The sequence below is a fragment of the Peromyscus maniculatus genome, chromosome 14, assembly GCF_049852395.1.
Source record: "Peromyscus maniculatus bairdii isolate BWxNUB_F1_BW_parent chromosome 14, HU_Pman_BW_mat_3.1, whole genome shotgun sequence".
Taxonomy (NCBI): domain Eukaryota; kingdom Metazoa; phylum Chordata; class Mammalia; order Rodentia; family Cricetidae; genus Peromyscus; species Peromyscus maniculatus.
In genome coordinates, this window is record NC_134865.1 from 32909488 (window position 1) to 32931744 (window position 22257).

At 36.8% G+C, this 22257-nt stretch overlaps 1 protein-coding gene and 1 long non-coding RNA gene across 7 annotated transcripts in view; one reads left to right on the forward strand and one right to left on the reverse strand.

The window, feature by feature from the left end:
• Agmo (alkylglycerol monooxygenase) overlaps nucleotides 1-22257 on the reverse strand; it is a 302211-nt gene that overhangs the window by 19343 nt on the left and 260611 nt on the right. The window lies entirely within an intron of this gene.
• LOC121822354 (uncharacterized) lies at nucleotides 8752-22093 on the forward strand. Its single transcript, XR_006063379.2, has 3 exons — nucleotides 8752-8814; nucleotides 17271-17313; nucleotides 21880-22093. It is a non-coding gene; the product is annotated as an uncharacterized LOC121822354 (long non-coding RNA).

Genomic DNA, 22257 nt, shown 5'->3' on the forward strand with positions numbered 1-22257 from the left:
CTCACTGCCAGAAGTCCACAAAATTTCCTTTTCTTCCTCTTTTGGTCAAATAGACACATAATTGCAAAGTAGTGATTAATAATAAATGTTAAAAAGACTTGGTGTTCACTCCATAACAACTGACTTACATGTTTATGGTCAAGAATGGCCAGAACTTTTGATTGGAGTCTCACATGTATCCACTCATAATTTTTAGTATTAATAAGACTTAAGAATTTGAGGAATGACTGGTGGTTAGCTGGATGCTGAGGGAGAAACATCTTACAGGCAATTAAACAATCTTGTTAAAAGCCTTGCCATGCATGTCTAAACCACAGCTTATACACAGCCAAGGAGAACTGTAAATAAGCCCAACAAAAGCATAAAGCATTATGAAGGTAGTTGGTGTGTGATTTTTTAAAAGTATTTATTTTTGTCATTAGTAATTTGACTCCATAGTTCTGGAGCATAGTTTCTGTAGTTGGCATCTCCGGTCTCAAAGTCACAATGCCAACAAAAAATTTCATTCACCATTAGGCCTAAAACAAGCGAACAAACACAAAAAAAATGGCGAGTTTGATAAACAGGAGGAAAGATGTGACTGGACTATAAAAAATGTATTTGGAGTTTTGAAGAACTAATATTTAAGTAGCAGTACAAAATGTAGCTGCCATAAGATTATATATAAAAGCAAATATTCTGCTTAGTTAAATTGCATAGTGGATTAAGTAATTTGCTAGATACATCGGTTTAATTTTATTTTCTAATATAAAATGTAAAGCATTAAAAGGTTCATATTGCATGTCAGAATTGAAAGGCTGTAGCTCAGCAGATGAAAGCATCTCAGTTGAACATGCATTCTGTTCCTAGACATGTACATAACAAAGTGACGAGCCTCGGGGTGCAGTGACACTTGGAAGACAGAGATGAGATTGTGAATGTGAGGATGGCTAGAGCAAAAGGGAAACACTGAGACCCTGCTGTTAAAAAAGCAGAGAAATCATTGTATATTCATGTTTATGTAGTTTCAATGCCATTAAGAAGGTTTTTAACAATGTGAAATGCATAGTTTCTCTTGCCAAAGAGTGTAGGCCTCAGTGTAAAGTGATCTATAAGATGCATTTAAAGATTTCTTCTCTCATTATGTGGATCAGGAACACCTCTAGAAAGCCTAATTTGTAGCTAACCTAAAAAGAAACAGTAAACACCAGATTCAACGTGCAAATCAAAGAAGAGAAAGAATGCAAAGCTGGAGCAGGAGTTCTGATGTTGCAGCTGAGTTATGTGGGACTTTGCATCTCTTAGAGCAGGAGAGCTGGAAATCAGCCTATGAGTGGTCCAACAACCAGAATAGAGGAGCCCTAGGAAAAACACTGCTGGCCCTTGGCTCTGAGATAAAGAAAGTGAAACTCCATGAAAACTGAGAAGTAAAAATTTTTCTTCAAGTATAGTCAACATTAAGAAATTAACATAAATTGAGTTTTCCCATGAGGCTGATGGGGACCCAAGAGGAGGAAATGTAAGTTACATAGAGTTGCTTTCATGGGCACATGAGAAGCCCAGAAATGGAACAATCTCAACCAGGCCTGGGCTCACAATAAAACATCAAACTCCTGGATCATGTGTCCTAATATGCTTATGAATGTAGGTACACACACACACACACACACACACACACACACACGCACGCACGCACGCACGCACGCACACACGAACACATAAAGACAGAGACACACACAGAGAAACACAGAAAGTGAGACAGAGACAGACAGACAGAGAGAGGGGACATCACAAAGGAGATAGCAATATATTTAATGAGAGTTATCATTGCAAATATTAAAAAGTGATGAGGAGTCTGAAAATGCAAGGTAAGATTTTTAAAAAGCTCTTCATAAGATTTATATTTATATTTAATTATGTATATTTGTGAGTGTCTGTGTGTAGGTATGTGTGTTAGAACCACTAGAGATATCTTGAATGGGTGCTAGGATCAAAATTGTAGTCCTTTTTAAGAGCAGTACAAGCTCCTAAGAGAAAAATTATTTCTCCAGTCCCAAATTATAAAAGATCTAATGATAATTAAGCAATAATAGAAATAAGGAGAAACATATAGAAACTGTGAAAATGGCAGATAAGTCTAAGTGAAAACCAAATAAAATATTTCAAAACAAAATGTACTTATTGAAATTAAAATCTGATGAGCTGATAAAAACAAAACACTTGAGATGGAAGATTTAAAATCCACAAAGAATTAAAGAAGAGAAAACATGGAGCAAAGATAAACACATAGAAGACCAAGCGAGAAATACGTAGCAAAGTGTGCACAATAAAGGTGTAGAAAGAAGAGAGAGAGGAAGAGTGGGAGAGGCCATGAGAAGTGCCCAGCAGCACCAGCATCTCAGAACCTAAGAGACAGGAAAGACGCCCATCACTCTAGCTCTGAGGAACCCAAGGATGGTTACAAATAAAGAAAGCAAGTTAAATGTCTCAATGAAACTGTGGAAGATTAAAGGCAGGAAGCTAAGTAATAATGGAGGCCAGAAACAAGGGGTGTATTATGTTAGAAAAAAATTAAAAGCTTATATTGACTGTTGATCAAATTATGGTGAACTATGTTCAAATATTAACAAATCTCTTTAAACTTCAAATATCAGCACAAAGCACAAAATCATCACCTGTCAATTAAAAATTGAGGACAAACAGAACATTCCCAGACAGTCATAGTCAGTTCAGTAATCACATTGTGGAAAGGCAAGGAAAGGGATTGTATTTCAGAAAGAATGAAATTATACTGGAAGTAATGTCAGTAGGTGAAAAACAAACAAACAAAAAGACATAAAAACTGCAATGATTAAATAAAGAACTCAGTCAAGTGAGTGATAAATACAGTCAATCAAACAAAATGATAATCGTCTATAAAAAGTTAAAAACCAGCAAGAATTGGGACTAAAGAGATAGCTCAAAGATTAACAATGCTTGCTGTACAATCGTGAAAATTTACGTTCAGACATAAGCACTCACATGACAAGCCTAAACACACATTTGCCTGGAACACTGAATTGGCTGGGAGGGGAGAGAGGAGGATTCCTTGGCCTGGCAATATTCCCACCTAGCTGAGTAAGCGTGAGCCTAGGACTTAGGGTGAGACCTTGTTTCAAAGGAGCAGAGGGAGAGTGATGAGGAGGACATCTGATATCTCTTCTTAATTCCATGTATGAACACAGATGCACGCACCTGCATATACACATGTGCAGGCATTAGACACACAGACACAGATATGTGCACACATACAGCTCTACATGAATTTAAAAACCTAGGCAGAACTGTATACAAAAATAAAATTGAAGATGAAGGAGTTAAACTAAGAGCATTAATAAATACAAAAACATTAAAATTTCAAGAATAAACATTCAAAAAACTGAAATAATAATTTCCTAACTAATAAAAACAAAAGTAAGTAAAGGGCATGCATATGCACATACACACATATACACACCGTATTGAATGCACTATATAATACATAGCAAGAAGACAGAATAAAAAGGAAGTACTGCTAATGTCTAACACTAAAAATAGCAAACAAAAGATGTTAAAACAATGTCAAACCAACCAGCAATTGCAATATATAAAAATGAGATTTACCAGCAAATAAAAAGTGACTTCAGGATCTCAAACCAAATTTTTCAGGCTAATCAAGTGATGTTAATGAGGTTTTATATATGCATATGTATGTGTATATATATATATATGTGTGTGTGTGTGTGTGTGTGTAGCATGCATATATGTATATGTACATATATATATACATATACACATATACAGTGACATAGACTTATTTAAATAAAAAACTTTAAAATTTGAAAGCTGGAATATCATCACTGGATATTATGCACTATTGAAAATGAATAACTTGAGATACATAAGGGAATTATTATACTTGAATCTATCAACCAAAATGAACATTTACTTCATGATTTATATATATATATATATATATTGATATAATATGTACACAATATAACATATACATTATACACAATATAGTATATATTGTATAATAGCCTATTGTATTACATATAATAACCATTCTGATATTATATATAGTTATGTATATAATGACCAATAAATATTCTAGAGGGAAATGATGCTATGCATTCTGATATGGATACATTTCAAGAACAAATTTGAATGAAAATACAATGTTTCTTAATTTTTAAAAAGCAGAATAAAGTGCTGTATATTTAATATAATACCTGGCAGAACATTGTCATGCACGGGACATATGAACAGTATATTAGCTGTGACATTGTGTCTCTTCGTGCTTTAAACATTTTTCTGTTAGCTTGGAAGCCATGTGTTCAGTTCTGGTACCTAGTTTTTCAGTTGCTCTTTGGGCTGCTCTTCTCCACAATGAAGGAAGGAAGGAAGGACAGAGAGTCAACTCCTGGGGCTAGAAAGAGGGCTCAGTGGTATTGCCTTTGCAGAAGACTTCAGTTTTGCTCATTCCTAGGTATTTTGTTTTATCTTTTGGTATTAAAAACTCATATTAGTATTAATTTTCATCTGGAAAGAAAGGAAGGAAGAAAGGAGGAAGAGAGGGAATGTGGGTGGGAGACTAAAGATCTTCAGCTGATGATGCTCCTTCCAGTCCCACAGGAACAATTGAACCGGATGTGAATATAGGGAAGAACTCAGGAAAGTTGTACATGGAGTTGACAGTCAGCCACGTCACATGGAGCAGGCACATCTCTCAGCGTATTTGAGAATGAAGGTAAAATGTTTGAAGCTATTTCATGGGGTTATTTTATCTAAGTCTGAATAACATGGAACTCCTTTGATGATTATGAGGGAGACTGTCATTGAAGGGTGGAAAGTAGGTGAGATGAATTGAGAGGAAGGAAGTCCCCCAAGAACAAGATACAGCACCATTTAGTTTATGGATCAGATATATGAGTACTTTCACATACAGGTGAATTACATATATTCATCAGCACAAAAGTGCTAACTTAAACATGTACTTTAAGTGTTCATGATACCAGAGCTATTAAGCAGGCCCTTTCCACTGATATGGGATTTCAATAACAGTCATGGACATAGACTGTGGAGCAATTGCAGTGCAGTGTGCTGCTGTTCGTAGCAGGGAAGATCTGCAGTCTAAAAGACTGAGGAAGGTGTGGGAAGAATTATATGCTTGGAACACAGTCACTGCTCAATTAAGAATTTACGAATGAGTGACTGCATGATTGTGTAAACTGATATGTGAAACAATTTACACAGAATTCAGTTGTTCTACACTTCACATGAGCTGATACATGGAGTGACTGATGTAAAAAGGATGAATAAGAGTTTGCAGACAGGAGGAGAGAGGAGAGAGAGGAGAGAGAGAGAGAGAGAGAGAGAGAGAGAGAGAGAGAGAGAGAGAGAGAGAGAGAGAGAGAGTTTTGAGTACAGTGACAATAACCCAGAGAGGAGGATAGAGGGAGAAAGAGATAAGGAGAGGATTTAGAAAAGGAACTGAGAAATTCAGAGAGCTTTGTCTCAAGAATCACAAGAGTCAGGGTGGGCAATTGATGAGTTTTCATCATGGCTTGATAGCATTAGGTTGTATATAGTGCAGACAGAGAAACAATGGCAAGAAAATCCTTCTAGAATACAGTCTAGTAGGCGATCATGTCAGCAGTCAGAATTAGAGCAGCAGGGCCCGTGGCAGCAGAGGTTACTGCAGTTAGAGACTTCTAAGATTTAGAGAAAAATGGGTCTGCATGGAGCATATCCACCAGAAGCTGTTCCCATGGTGACTTGATGATCCACTAATGTCTTTAGAAAGAAACCAGATAAAATGTTGGCTGTTTGTTAACTGAAGAACAGATCTTTCCTGGTACACAATGCTGTCCCCTCCAGCTCATTGTCTTTAGGACATGCTGTCTGCCTACATTGTATGCTGTTGTATATCAGTATTGTCTACTTCAGGAATTATCTTACCCTCTCTCAGTTCTTTTACACACCTGATCTCTGCTCGCTCTACATTTCCAGTGCTGTCCACTTCAGGAATTATCTTACCCTCTCTCATTTCTTTTACACACCTGATCTCTGCTCGCTCTACATTTCCAGAATTTTAGAATCTTATTTCTGTTATTGTACTGTGTAGCTTATAGATCTATTGTAAGGCGTGGAATATATCATATTCATATGTTATCTCCAATTAAAATATTTGACATACTGTCTTATACATATTGAAGGAAACAGTACCAATTCATTCCAGTTTTGACATAGCTTATTTTGATTGGATTTTCAATAGAAAATTAGGCTAAATTTAAATTCTTTTAAAAATTATGACTGGGTTTAAAAAAACACAAAGCTACAAATGTCTCTAGGTTGATATCAGTATATCTTAATAATATTATCATATATAGTTTCAGTATCTATACCCTCAAAAAATTTTACTTGGGTATTGAGAGATATGTACAGCAGTAATGCTGTAGTTTGTAGTGGTGTCAAAACAGAGAGTAAAAACCATAAAAACCATAAAACCAGAGAGTAAAAACCATAAAAACAGTAAAAACCATAAAAACAGAGAGTAAAAACCATAAAAACCATAAAACCAGAGAGTAAAAACCATAAAAACAGTAAAAACCATAAAAACAGAGAGTAAAAACCATAAAAACATATCAATATAAGTGATAAACTATGAACAAATTTGAGACACTGCTAAACCACACAATAAGAAAGCTTAACCAGGAGGGTCATAAGTTAGAGGTCACTTCGGGCGACATAACATCTCAAGCAAAACAAACAGAAACAGTATTGGAATGATAAATAGGATGTTTGCTGTGGGATGTTCTGTATGCTGTGAATGTGTTGCTCTGATTGGTTGATAAATAAAAAGCTGATTGACCAGTAGCAAGGCAGGAAATATAGGCGGGATAAACAGACAAGGAGAATTCTGGGAAGTCAAAGGCTGAGTCAGCAGACGACAGCCCGCCATCCAGGGAGCAGCATGTAATGGCACACAGGTAAAGCCAAGGAAAAATGTGGCGACATATAGATTAACAGAAATGGGCTGAGTTTAAGTGTAAGAGCTAGTCAGTAGTTAACCTGAGCTAAAGGCCATGCAGTCATAATTAATATAAGCCTCTGTGTGTTCATTTTGGTCTGAGCCACTTTGGGACCTTGAGGTCACAGGAGCTGGGGGGGGGGCAGGAAAACTTCAGAAGGGGAAGGTAAACTGTGTAAACCTCTTTCCTCTCAATCTGTAAGCTTCTTTGGTATCATGCCAATGAAAAATGCAGAAGAATCATTTGGGTCCTATTTGGTTGGCTTCTGGAAATCGAGGACATGTGTGTCAGATCAGAGTTACAGGGTGATTTCCATGAATCAATTCCAATCCCCCTGGCAGTAATGTCCAATTTTCAATTGCTTGAGCCAGAACTGAGTTCTTGTAAGTCATCTATCAAAACAAGAATCTGGCTGATAACACTGACTGCTGCAGAGGTGCCTTTCATGAAATAATGACTTTACCTACTCATAATCACAGAACTGGAGGGAAAGTGACATGATTGAAAGCAAAAGCCCTTGTTGCTTTCTCTCCAAAATTCTTTATTTTCCTTGCCAAAAGAGAATACAATAGTGGCAACATAATGCCCCATCACCAAAACAAAATCTAGTATGGTGTTGATTTCATAGCTGTCAGCTCACAAGTCTTTATTCTTGCTGGAGTGGTTGATCAGATCCCTGGCCTTTGCTTGCCACCACAATGAAGGTAAGTTGAAAAGTCACTTAGAAAAACAGAGTGAGCATATGAAAACTTTGGTTGCAAAAATATTGTTCAACTTGATGTTTAGTATGCCACCCATTAAAATAAACTTAAGCATTCCCCTTCTCTAGAGGGAAACCCACCAGAAGAAACTGCTTACCTCTTTTGTGGGTTATATTGCCTAGCAGGTGATGCAAGATTATGCCAAAATATGGCTAGACTAATGTCCTAGCATTCTTGTAAGATTCTCAATATCATATTTAATGATATTTTCACTTTCAAATTATCATAAATTTTATATTAAAGAAAAACAGGGACTTACAGAGTTATCTTATAATTAGTTACTTGGTTAGGAGTACAAAACCTCTAGTTTATGTTTTTAATGTTCCTTTGCAACATTTTGATCTGAAATGCTGTCAGTGGAGGAAAAAGAATATCCAAGATTTAAATTGGTCATTCAACTACTTTTTAATCACTCTATTGAAACTCATTAGAAAGAATAGTGTTCTCTTCTTAGACCGTGTTCTGAGGTAATACCATTTGGAAACTGTATGATAAGATTATGGGTATCAACAGAAATAGAATACTGTGATTACTCATTAATTGGTATTATCTAATTAATTAGCTTACAGACATCTGAGATTACAGACAGCCTTAATCATTGATCTTATAAATAAGAATAATCATGGTCTGATTAACACTGTGATGATCTTTCATATGACAAATAAATTGTTTATTCTCAATATCTTTACAATGAGCAAATCTAAAGGGAAACAATATAATCCTTTTCACATGTAACAGTCCTTCTTCAGAATCATTGCTGGATTGGCTGTCGGAAAATGCCCTTGGACATGAGTTTATGACATTCATTACCTAAAGTGGATGATTTTTTTTCAAATGCAACCCACTCATATCTTTTAGCATTTTAAATGAACACATTATTGTTTAGGGAATAATGACGAGAAAATGTATGCATATGTATAGAGTAGATGTGATGGTTTTCTGAATATTTTGGTCCTAGGTTGGTTCAATCCTCAGAACTCACCGATAATGAATAGCCAACTTCACTTATATTTTAGCATGTAAGTATCTGTCTACAATATTTCTAAACATGGGAATTTATAAGTAGTTAGAAATTTATACCTTACTATTGTATTTACAAATAAACAGAAATTTCTCTTACATGTTTATGGAAACATAGTCGTACATGATCAAACAACTTCATTATATATAGTATACAAATACTGCATGTAATTTCTCAAAATATAACCTACACGCACATGTATACACAGTAGCATGCATATGCAAGAGGTTTGAGAATACATAGGAATCAAAAATTACAATGTATTTAATTTTATATTTAATTCAAATACTATTTCAAGATTGTTTGAACATTGATAAAATATAACTGGAATCCAGTAACTGGATAAATTTGTAACTACATAAATTTTACATAAGTAACCAAAAAGTAATTTAAACCAAATGCTGAAATTCAGTTTTCAAAAAGGACATGTAACATGTAAAGAAATTCAGTGTTATAGTACTGCCATTACTAATTTGACCATTATTGCTATTCAATGGAATATTAACATGCAATGTCTAGCAGACAGCTATCATATATAAGTTCAGTCCAGTTGTGACATCAGTGATGCCACCATATTATTCAGAAAAAAATTTAATCTTTGCAAAACTTTAACTTTTGTAAAGGAGGATTCTCATATAGGTACAAGAATGACATTTTGTTTGTTAAAGATTTTTTTCCCAATGAGGTAACCAGACAAAATTGGAGCTTGTTCAAAAGAGAATAAAGCAGACACACTTATAGAATATTAAAACAAATGTCCAAAGAGAGGAAGAACTTTGTCTTGGTCATAGGGGAGTGTGTAAGGCTAAATACAAGTGATATTCCACAGCTATGGTTAAGAATAATGTTACATTGCTTCAGAAACCTGTAATTTCTGGAGTTGCAGAATAGTCTATAGAATTAGACTTAAACACAATTAGATAGATACTCTAACAGTTAGATCCCTGTTATTTTCACAGAAGCATATATTTTTCTTATAGCTTGACTGATGATACCTTCTTGTAAAATGGTTTACATTGATGATTACACGTATTATCAGAATAATAGCATTATTAGGTTATTTGAATTACTTTGATCTATATGATTAATTTATTCCTACCAATGGCAAAATAAATGATGGATATGAAAATGAATGACTTTGTGTCAGCAGCCTCACTGAGAGATGAGCAAATGCATCACCTTCTAAACAAGCATGAATCGAGACTGGAATCAAATAAAATCTATTGTTTTCATGATCCATGTGTCAGATGGTTGTTTCTAAGTAATAAGAACCGACAGATATCTAAATGAAACAGAGATGCCAGACTACAGAGCTCCCTAAGAAAGTCCCATGAACATCGTGATTCTAAGATTTCTGAGGTCTTCTATGAGCTGGGAAAAAGGAGTAGACCATCTCTGCAGAGCCACCAAATCCTTGGCTTTTGGTAAAGGACTTAAGGAACAGAATGAATGGTTGTGTGCGCTCTATCTTAGCCCATCCCTTACCAAAGTTAAATGTTGAAATACTAAATCCACAAGAGGTATGAGTATGGAATCCGCAGAAATCAAGTTAGTGTCCAGATCAAGAGCTTGCCTCTGTTCCTTCTTCTTCAGCTCTCAACAATGTAAAGTCACCTAACCCACTGTCTGACTCAAAGCACACTCTCAATAAATAATTTGTGAATGAAAGATTAAACGAATAAGACACATCTGCTTTGATTGTGATGTGTGCTTTCTCACTGCGTATTCCACATGTGTGAATATGGCCAATGGTTGCCCTTGCTTTATTTGACCAAGTTATCCTCAGATCCCAAACAGCAGTTGTATATTATGTAGCAGAGAGGACTGGCTAATGTCTTATCAAATCTGGTCTGGAAAATATCCGAAAAGCAGAACTTTCAGGTCCATGTTGCTCCCTCATGGTACTTCCTAACATGCTTTTTACTTTAAATATTATCAGAGTGGGTCCATCTCTAAATTGACACTGAAGATTAGGAGATGATCCACAGTAAAGAACCTGGCTTGCCTTGGACTATAGGAACTCTAAGATGATGAACCACATCATGGCAACCATAGTTCTCTACATGTCCTGCATTTGCAAGCAATCCCTGATGTCCCAACCCCATGGCTTAGCTTATGAGCCATGCTGTATTTTTTAAAAGAATCATACTATGAAGTCAGGACTTCTGTCTAGGCAGAGAGTTGACATTTGAGAAAAAAGTGTGCTTTTGGAATATGACCTTCATTTTATTATATTAGTGTTAGAGAAAATCAGATTGTCCACTGACCCACAACAAATCATGTTGGCACTTGGTGGCACATTAAATAATGTTAGAATATTAATCTTCATGCAGTTTTAGGGAAGACATTTCTGGATATTGATCACCACAGATATAACTCACTTTGAAAGCCATCCTGTGAAGAATAATATATCCATGAAAAATAACCCATCAAAACTTCACCATAACTTCAACAGAAATAAGAAAACACAGTAGCCTTCAATCTACACTTCCCTGAAAAAACTATCCTGTAGTAGAGCAAAGATATGGATGCATGTAATAGGGGAAAGCATTAAGAGTGGAGAAATTACACGAAGAATCTGCACAAATACAAATGCTTTCTTTAATTCCTAGAACCACCTTACCTCTGTCCCATCAGGTTCTTCTAACATGGGAAATAAATCGTGGTTCTTTCCACAGGAAATTAAAACCCACGCTTTTCCAACAGACAACAATGTATATTCCGTTGTAACCTAGAATTGCATTTTAAATCTAGGGGTAGCTGGTTGAAGCACACATGGTCAAAACCCGAGTTGAAGGTTTTGCAATGTTCAGGAAAGACTTCCTGAGGAGTTTGAACATCCTGTGTGTCCATAAAGGAAAGGTGATTAAAAATAATTCAATGGATCTGGAGGAGGGACCCTGGAAAAGGGCAGAGAACAATGGGAAAAGACACAATAAAGAAGAGGCAAGGAAAGATTGAAGAAAGGAGTCTGGGACAATAGCCCTGACAGGGTCAAATGAAGAATTCAGGGAGTGCAAGCAGAAAGCCAGACTCCTAAGTGCTGTGCCCAGTCACAGACTGGAAATTTTTGTCTGATGTAGAAGGGAAAGGACAAGTTAGTAGAAGAAGGAAGCAAGATGACAAGGAAAATAAGGGCACCAAGTGATAGCAGCGATCACTTCAAAATATCTGGCATGTATTCATATTTGGCATGGTAATTATCTACCAAAGCTGAAATTACGGTATTCCTCTGTGATTCACCATAATAGGCGTAGCCAGGTGCATTATCTGTGTGCATTCTCTTTCAGGAAAAAAATAAGACAGTCGTGGATCTGGATGTGAATTTAAGAAACACGAATAAGCAAAGCCTTCCCAGTTATATTTATGCAGTGGTCCAATCAAAATTGCATAAATTACTGAATTCAATTGCCAGGAGAAAGGGGTTAAATTTAATACTGCTAGACAGCTAAGCAGCTGCTTTTATGATTTAAATAAAAGCGAGCTGAACCCTTGCTGTCAGCTCAGTGATATATGACTTGTTATGGGATGTTTCCAACCTTCACTTCCATATGGCCGCCTACACATTAGGTAATGCTCCCTGCCTCCAGCGCAACCAGCTTTCCAGAAAACATCTGGGGCCCATTCCTACCCCATTAGCTGCAACAATGCCTCCTATGAGTGCTAGTGATTCACTGGGCAGTGTCCTTCACTTCAGGATCAAATTAGGAAATCTCATCGATAAACTCATCATGTCGACACCAGAGATACTATATGCAAGCATGGCATTAGTTCAGTCCATACATTTTCTTCACATTCTGTTGACGCTCATACAGACAGTACATTTAGGATTAATTTAATGGTTGGAAATTATATATACATACGTGTGTGTGTGTATGTGTATGTGTGTGTGTGTGTGTGTGTGTATGTATGTATGTATAGGCTATTCCTAACTGGATACATTTTTTTTTGTCTTGCTTCTTTCCTTAGTACCCAGTAATAGGAACGTCTGCACAACCCACTTATCCTTCCTAAAGGGACAATCCTCTGAAAAGTGGAATCTTTTGCATAGGGAACAAATACAACTTTGTTAACATCACACACACAAAATAACCCTTTTAATATTTCGTCTCAGAAGTAGCAATGCTTATGGGGAAATGAATATACAGTGTAAGATGCTTACTATTTGAGCTCTAGGATGTGTTGCTACCCAGTGACCCAAGCTCTCGTCTTGTAACGAGGAGGTTACCACACAAGAATCTGAACTGATGGATACTACTCTGTAGATGGTATGGGGAAAATCTCTGTTCACACTTTACACTTGGTCAGTTTTGCAATACCCAATAGTAATTAAATGCAAACTGTATTCCCATTGTATTATTTCATTAAACCCAAACTAATGTTGTAACTTGGAAAATCTGCAAGAGTCCACCGTTTTCAGATGCTGAGTCCACTTAGGCACAAATGAACTTTGTAACAGTGTTTGCTCTTCCCATTAGAAAATGCCAATGGCGAAAGGAAGAGATGTAGCAATCAAAGCAAATCTGGAACTGACCCCAGGCGGTTGAAGAAGCACCTGTCAGGGGTGGTGGGAAAACCAGAAGTGTTCATTCTCCCCTCTGTATAACAGAGAACAAAGCCTTAGCACTTTCTGCTTAGGGGTGGTGTATTAAATTCATACTGGAATTCATAAAGTTCATTGAAAAAAAAATGTGCTCTGGCAAAAATCTATATATAATTTTTCAGGCCGGAGCCAAAGCAATTTCAAAGGCTTTACCTGCAGGTTTCTCAGGCAAGGTACCTTCCTTAGGCCAGATTTGGGATGCAGCCAACACTTGGCATGAAAGATGTAGCCCCCCATGGTGCGCAGGGCTCTTTACCATATTTAAATTCCTAGTCTGGGCAGCTTCGTTCCTGAAGCTCATTATCTCAGGGTTCATGATGCCAACAAGGAGATCCTTGGAAACACTACCACTCTGACTCCACATCAATGAGGCTTACTCCCAGCTCTTCCCCTTTGCAAGGCTGCGGAGCTGGTCTGTGATGACCTATTCTGGTCTTGATCAAAGGGCAATTAGAGAAAGGAGGGGAAGAATAGCAGCATGCCTTAATTGTATGCCTGAGGCAGAGGCAGGGGGATCTGTGTTGATAGAAGGCCTTTGTAGTTTAAGTAGTGAGTTCCTGGACAGTCAGAGTTAATGAGACTGTCTCCAAAACAACAACAATAATAAAGCAATAACAACAACTTGTTTAACAATTCAAACCTCTAAATAGAATAGATTGGCTGATTATGCTTCTCTTTCCCTGATTCAGTATTCCTTGGCACTTAGAATATTGATTCAGTGCTAAACTTTGAAGCATGCCACACAGATGTAAGGTGAATCTACATCTGCCAACAAGGAAAGCTAATTGAAGGAATGTTTACCTGATCAAATTGCTCCATTTACAGACTAGTACTTCAGTACCTCATGAGATCACTGTAATAGCATTAATATTTAATAGCAAACACACAAATCACACATAAATATACTAAAAAATTTCACCTGGTTCAGTCTTTCACATAATATGTTATTCTAACAGTAATAAGCAGGAGCAAAGAAAATGAGCCTAGAAGACAATGCCCAGGTGTTTTAAGGGAAAAGTTAACATAGCATTGTAAGGAACATTGCAGACTATAGAAAACTAAGGCTGAAATGGTCGCCATCCATTGACAGCTGATAGATAAGGAAAATTTGAATGCTTATCATATGAAATACTACTCAACTCTAAAGAACAACACTAAACATTCGCAGGAAAGTGGATGGGCTTAAATACATTGTATTAAGTGAGGTCAAACAATCCCAGAAAGAAATGAATTGCCTATTCTTTCTCACATATGGAATATAGAAAATTATATAGATATAGGTATATATTTACAAACAAAGGTACTTGTGAGTAGAGTAGAGCACAAAGAAAAGAGAAAAAGAAAGACTGAATAGAAGGGAATGAGGAGGGACTAAAGGCAGGTAATGGGCATGAGAATGAAAGAGGAAACAAAGCTAGTTGTTTTTCTGTTTCTAGCTTTGTCATGGATTTTTTGTTTGGATGATGGATAAGTGCAGAAAAACATATTTCATACTGAAAATATAAAATTTAATGTGAAGCCTCATCGCTTCCTTTCCAAATGCCAATTTTAGCTGTCTAAAAGTTTGTTGGGTTATGTAAATTTTGGGCCTGCCTACTCTGGGTGTGTGACATTTTTATTTTTGCGGTTTTTACAATAATAAAGTTTATACAATTAAAAATAGAAACAAATACTTCTTATTTTCATATCAACTGTTCAAAAAAAGTAAAAGAAAGAAAAAATAGCAAGAAATCTAAGAGAAAAATCAAAGATGGAAAGAAAGAAGGAAGTTATTTGCAGATGTTTCTGTGAGTTTTCTTTATTAGATACAACACTATTTAATATGACAATCTTATTAAAATGCAGAGGGTGATCCAGGTACAGCTGGGTACACTTGCAATTCCAGAACTAGTGAGTCTGAGTTGCCCATTTGAGCTACTAAGCGAGACCTTAACTCAAGAAGCCAAGCGATAAGGAAAATACAATAAAATAAAATGTATGAGGAAAATGAATACATCTAGAGTGTCAACCACAGCCTGGTGTGTGTTTGCTTGATTGGATACTAAGAAACTATATCCTCAGGGTTTGGGGCGATGGTTCTGTGGGTTAAGTGCCAGTTCTATAAGCACTGAGAGCTGAGTTAGGATCCCTGGAAGCCAGAGAGAGACCGAAGACTCTCCAAAGCTCATTATCTGTCAAGCACAGCCAAATATATGGGATTTAGGTTTAATGAGTGATCCTGATTCAAAATAAAAGGGGGAAATAATTAAAGAAAGACACATGATGTCTGATGTCACATTCCACTTGCTTGACTGGCACAGAGTAAAGGAAGGGGAGAAAGAGGGGGATATTTCTCAGTGGTTACAGAATGTATTTTGGATAGAGAATGGTGAAGGTAACACAGCATGTAGAATGTATCCCATGGCCTTTCAACTGTTTAAGGTAAAATCCTATTATGTAGACTCTGCCACAATCACCAATAAAACAGAAGCCAGGCATGGCAGCTCACACAATGTAACTTGAGAGCACTTGAGAGGAAAAGTCAGAGTTCAAGGCCAACTTAATCTTCATATAAGACCCTATTCTCCTAAGAAAGGTTTAATATAATAAAATGTTAGGGCAAAGAATAGCAGCCAACAGAAAATTTTAAAAAAATTAGCAATAACAACAGCAATACACTAAGCAGAAAGCCTTGGTTTCCTAAACTGGAGGATCTAAAGTTCCACTATTGATTGTCAGTGGGCCAGAGAGGTAGAAAACAGACTTACGGAGGCCAGGAAGTGTAATTTGCTGGGTTTAGTCCCTGCAGGGTGGAAGTAAAGCAAGGACAGAAATGGCTATAACAATTAACAATCGCTTATTAACAATTAAGACACACAGAGGAAGCTGCTGTCATGTGCAGCTCAGGACATTTCAAAGGATTCTGATAAAACATAATATGAGGATCATAAACCATGTGAAAGAAGGAGACTCAAAATGGGCCTTCTCCTGGAATCTCGTCAACAACGGCAAAGCTCTGGAAGAGGAATTAAAAGAAATCCTTCCATCCACCTGTCTTCTTCTATCCCTGAAGTCTTATGTTAATCAAGTAGAACAGACCTGGAATCATCCAGTTTGATGCTAACTTTTGCATTCCTCAAAGGAGACATAGATGATTGATTCATTGCATGCCTAGGACTTTATTCTGTGTAAACAATCATTCCTCCCAAGGGTAGATTTTTCTCATATCTTCCTCAACTTCCTTACACTGGTGTCTCATCTATTGTGCCCACACATAAATTATCTGCAAAATTTGACACACAAGAACAGTTTACATAAATAACAGTACTTACCAACATACTCCCACTTATAAAGAGCATCACGGGTTCTATTGTTTTGTTTTCCCTTCATATACTATAAACTTCTAAAGATTTGGTCTACAGCAAGAGTCAGCAGCTTTTATTATCTGCAAAGGACCAGATAATAAACGTGCTGGCTTCTGTTGCAGCTACTCAACTATTCTATAGAAGTATAGACATGGCTCAAGGCAATCCATTCTTTAATGGGAGTGGTTATGCACTGGTAACCCTTCATGTACACTAAAGCTTGAACTTCATGTCATTGGTGTCCCAAAATATCACTTCTGTAATTTTTGTATGATTTTATATGTAATTTTGTATGATTCATAGTGGGAATGATTCTTAGCTGACAAGTTGCTGAATCCTAGTTTATGATTATAAGCTTTATCTATTCCCTGCCTAATTTCCCCTAACTCCTCCACCTTTACCCTGTAGTTTAGTTATATAGAGCTACTGCAGTTCTCTATATTTTGTCTGGCCATTTGATACCAATGCCATATTCATTGATTGACCTTCTTTCTATGGGTTTTACAGACATGTCAAGAAGACTCTCCCTTGAGACTCTCACCCAGATTCTGTGAGTTAACCTACTCAAAAGTTCTCTTATCTCTCCTGTCCTATAGTGTATGCACAGTTTCAAATGTGATTCTCAATCTATTGCAATTGCTTGTACAGTTTGCCTTCTTCTTCGAGTCTTTTCTAAAAGAAGACAAAGACCACTACAGTACTCTCTTCCCCCCAAATATTACAAAATTCCTGGACTGTGCAAATGGGGAAAGAATGCTTGCTCCTCAAATAAACAAATAAAATGAAATTGACTTTCTTTGTTTTAGCCGGTAAGTAACCACCACAAATCAATCACCACTGAATGTAGCAAGGCTCCTCTATCTACATACATACTAGTGTGTTTTGTTTGCAAAGCCCCAATTAAAAATCCATTTTACAGTTCACAAACAACTAGAACAAGTATTGGAGATGGATAGTTTCCTTAGTGGGGGCTTGAACAAAAGTGAAGTTATTTTGTTTTGTTTTCCTGGAGACTAATTTAATCTTTTTCTTGGAACATAGGCCCTAAAGGGGAAATAGTGATTGGGATTACAATAACCACCAACACCATAGACCTCTTGGGACATGCAGTTGAAATATCCGGAAACCACACCTAGTGGCTTTTTGTCAATTTATGTTTGTTTTTTTATAGGAGGAAGTAATTCCCTTTGGAATGTAGTTTAAACCACCATTTTCATGGAACAAGTTAGTCAACAAGGCAATGGTGTCTGTCAGAAATCAAAGCCTGCATGATTTTCTTTTTAGAGATAAGTCAGAGAACTGTAAGGAAAGTCTTTGTCATAAATTTTTTCCTCTCTTTGCCTTGGTAAACTCTACGGAAAAACACTGGAGATGTGGTTATTACTGGGAAGGACCAAGGAGCAACTTTGTGACAGCCTTCAACTACATAGAAATGTTGAGGGAAGGGAAATGATACACCAGCCTTTGTCCAGAGCAACTTGAGCATTCCTAAGGGATTCAGGGTGTGTGAGAAAATATTGTTAGCATACAAAGCTTTAAAGCCATTGCAATGATTCCTTAAATGGAAGGAATAATGATGAAGGATTTTTAGAAAAAAGATCCTCTGCCAGGGTTGGGTATGAATAATGCTCTGTCTAGAAAATTTCAAGAGAATTTATGCAATAACACCATATTAAAAAGAAAAATTTTGCACTATTTACAAATAGGACTTTATTACATACTTTGGAATTTGAAGAAGAGTCTATAAGGTCTACATGCCTATTGACAAATTATTAAGTAGAATCAAAGGTAACACCAGTTGATAGGTAGCTGCAGAGGAAGATGAAGGCCCCTGTCTTCATGTGTCTGCCCAGAATCAGAAGTGATAAAACACTATTCTGAGAACCTTCCTTTGACATGAGAACAAGAAATAGGTCACAAAGGCTAACTGATTGCAGGACTGAAGTGTGCATTTCAATATCTTAAAGAAAATAATCCTAGACGATATAATTAGGAGGTTCAGTGAAATGAAAGACAAGGAAGGAATGGGCTAAGGGTCTGTAATTGAAAGGTAAAGAGCCTAAGAGTTCTTGCTGTGCTATGTATGATCTACTGGAAGTTGTGTCAAACCGAAACTGGGAATCTATTTAAGAGTTCACAGTGAAATCTTAGGCTGGAACATTTGATGGGCCTTGAACTTACATACCACTTTCTGTTTTATCAATAAAATTCTCTAAAAAAACAAAAACAAAAACAAAAAAAAAAACAAAAATCCCTCCAAACACTATAATTAATTAGAAGAAAATCTAACTAAAGAGAAGTACACCTTTCATTTAAAATTCAATTAAATGAGAAATAGCCATCTAGTAAATAGAAATTATGCAAATATCAGTGTAAAAAGTGAATAACATCTAACTGGGAAATGGGAAGAAAGGGGAGTGGATCTAATTAGGCAGGGAAGAGGAATAAATACAGAAGACGGAGAAAGAAAATAAAAGAACAGTAAAGATGTCTCAAAAGTCATGGAATCACACTACGAAGTTTCTACCTAAAAGATACATGTAATACATGCAAGAGTGTATTAGTAAACAAGTAAAGTTTAAATTTTCTCACCTGGGCTAATAACTCTCCAAGAGCCAAAGATCATCCAATAAAAACTTGAACAATTGGATGAAAAGTGAGAGTTTTCCAAGAGACTCTCCAAAAGTTACAGATATTGGGCTTGCTCTTAATTGCTCCCCAGAGGTGGAAGGTAAGTACTTAGTGCTTAAAATACGAATGCACTTGAGACATATGACCTAGACACCTCTGAGCTGGAACTGACCTGAAAACTTCTTCTCTATGGGTACCAGAAGGCATCAAACAAGCTTCCAGAGGAGGGAAACAAACATCAGTCCTACCCCATTCTGATACTTATAAACCACAGAAATGACCAGCATGACACTATAACCCTAATGGTGTAATAGTAGCAAGTGTAACTTGGCAGTAACCAACAGTTTTCCAGTTGTTTTAAGATGTGCTCAAAAAGAGGGAAGCCATGCCTGGTACTGGAAACCTAGTCAATTGCTCAAGGATATTGGAGCCATAGAGCTTGGAGGAAAACGTACAAACAATACTTTGCTAAACACGCAAAATCCCTAACTTCATTCTAAATATTTGTATTTATACTCACAGATGAGTGTAGTGCTCACCCCTCATCAAGGAAGCCTCTGCAGATCTGCAGATCACTACAGAAGACCACAATCAAAATGCAGAGCTGGGGAGCCCAGTCACAATAGAAATATCTGCAAAACAACCCCTGCATCTAAGGCTCAGGAACATTATAGTAGAGGGGCAAAAAGATTGTGAGAGCTGGAGGACCAGGGAGTTTGCTGTGAGACTGTCTCCTAGTAACCAGCATGGTGGACACAGTTTTTCCATCCACAGGTCCTAGAGTTTTAGCTACTGCTTCTGAAGCTACTTGTTTTCAGAAGTGGATGGAAGGAGTAGAAGACCAGGAGCTCTCAATGCTACATAAAGAATTGCAGGCACCAAAAAAAAAATGCTGAGAGCTGGAGAAATAGTCTTCCACAGGGAAGAGCACAATCAGGTAATTATCTAATACCAGATGGTGATGGTCAACCCTGAAAAGATACAGACAAAAGATACCTGACTGAGCAGGTTATACAAAGAAATATACATAACCATGTAACAGAAATTCATATAAAAAGAGGCCAAGAATTTGAAAGAGAGCAAGAAAGTATATGGGAAGGTTTGGAGAGAGGGGAAAAAGGGGGGAAATGATATTATAACTATACTATAATTTCAAAAATAAAAATAATGAAACTGATTGGATTATGATTAAAACAAAGAAGGGCCCTTGAATACTTTTTTATTAACATTGTGTCATCAACCTTAAATCTTCCTTGCAACTTAGAATTCCCCCAAAGTCTAATTTGCTACCAATTCTGTCTGCACATATTCACATCAGACAGTGGAGAGACAACAAGAAGGAGCTTCCAGAAGCAGCAGCTGAAATCCAGAGCCTGTGGGCGGAAAAATTATGTCTATGCTGGGGACTCTTTCTTCTGTGGAGGGTCAGGCGTGTCTTGGAGTCTTCAAAGACCTTCCCACCAGAACAGATGAAAGCAGCATGAAGGAAGGGAGAAGCTCAAATAAAACATTTCATTTTCATTTTTCTGTGTTCCTTTCATTGTTAAAAAACAGAAGTCTAGCTAGTATGAGAGTCTACGTACAGTTCTGTGCTGGTATCAATTTAATACACTTATTTAGATTATTCTATGGGGTTAGCGTGTCTCTCAAAGGTTCTAATAATAAAGATTTGGCTCCAGTGTGATGATGAGAGGTTACAGAACCTTAAAGCAGGATGTCTTCAGGTTAGTAAATAGTCTGCACTTGAGAGGGAGTAAGGTCATTTTTGTGGATCCTTGAATCAGGTTTTGAGAGAGAAAATTACAAAATCCTGAGCCCAATCCTGAAATCACTCCATCTTCCTATTTTACAATGTGTTTTCTCTCTGCTCTTGTGCTTTTATCACTGTGATGTCTCGGACACGAAGTTTTCACGAGAGCCCAGCTGATATCTGTGCTATACTATCCAACCTGTAGAAATCTCTATTAAGCAAACTTCTTATCTTTATAAAGTTAACAGCCTTTGACATATTGTATTAATGGAAACATAGATACTTGGTTATTTAGACAAAGACTGTTCTTGCCTTGCAGATCAGAAAACATGTAGACTATCCCCAGAAGATACCAGGGATTTAAAGTTTTTTTGTGTGTGTGAATGTAGAATGTGAGAGGTGTTATAGAAACTTCTATATTGACGTCAAGACAAAAGTTAAGATGAAGATTTCCACAGCAGGCACAAAATAGCCATATTTGCACTACAAATAAGAGCTATACACACCCAGATGTGTTCACACCCAGATGTGTTCTTAGAGGCGTATATGAAGACAAACAGTGTTATTGGTCCCCTCAGTTCACCCAACCATAGAAAGGCTTTCTTCCTGAATATAGACCCAAGTTTCCTTTCTAATTTCCCTTTCTTATGGTATTTATTTTTAAAAATTTGTAATTGTATCCTTTTACTTAACCATTTTGTACAGTAAATTCCTCTACTTCTTTTCTTTTTCAAGGACTCGGGACACATCTTTCGAAATGTGGAGCTTAAAAAGTAGGGTGTGCCATGATATAGCTGGCTTGGGAAGAAGCTCGGTTACCACTAGGGACGATTAGCAAACAACAGCCACCCTCTTCTCCATGACCTCAGCCCTGTCATCCTCATCCTCTGCCATTGCTTCCGTGGAACTGAGTTCTATTCGCTCTGCTCGAATGGTATTCTTGATACATATGAACAATTCTAATAAATTCTTCTTCATTTTAAAACAAGTCTCCTGAGCATTTCACTTCAACATTTACACATACACTCAAAAACACTTTCACAGTAGTCTTTTTAATGTTTAAGTATTAGTAAACTATTTTAATGTTACATATATAATTTAAAATATAAAGAC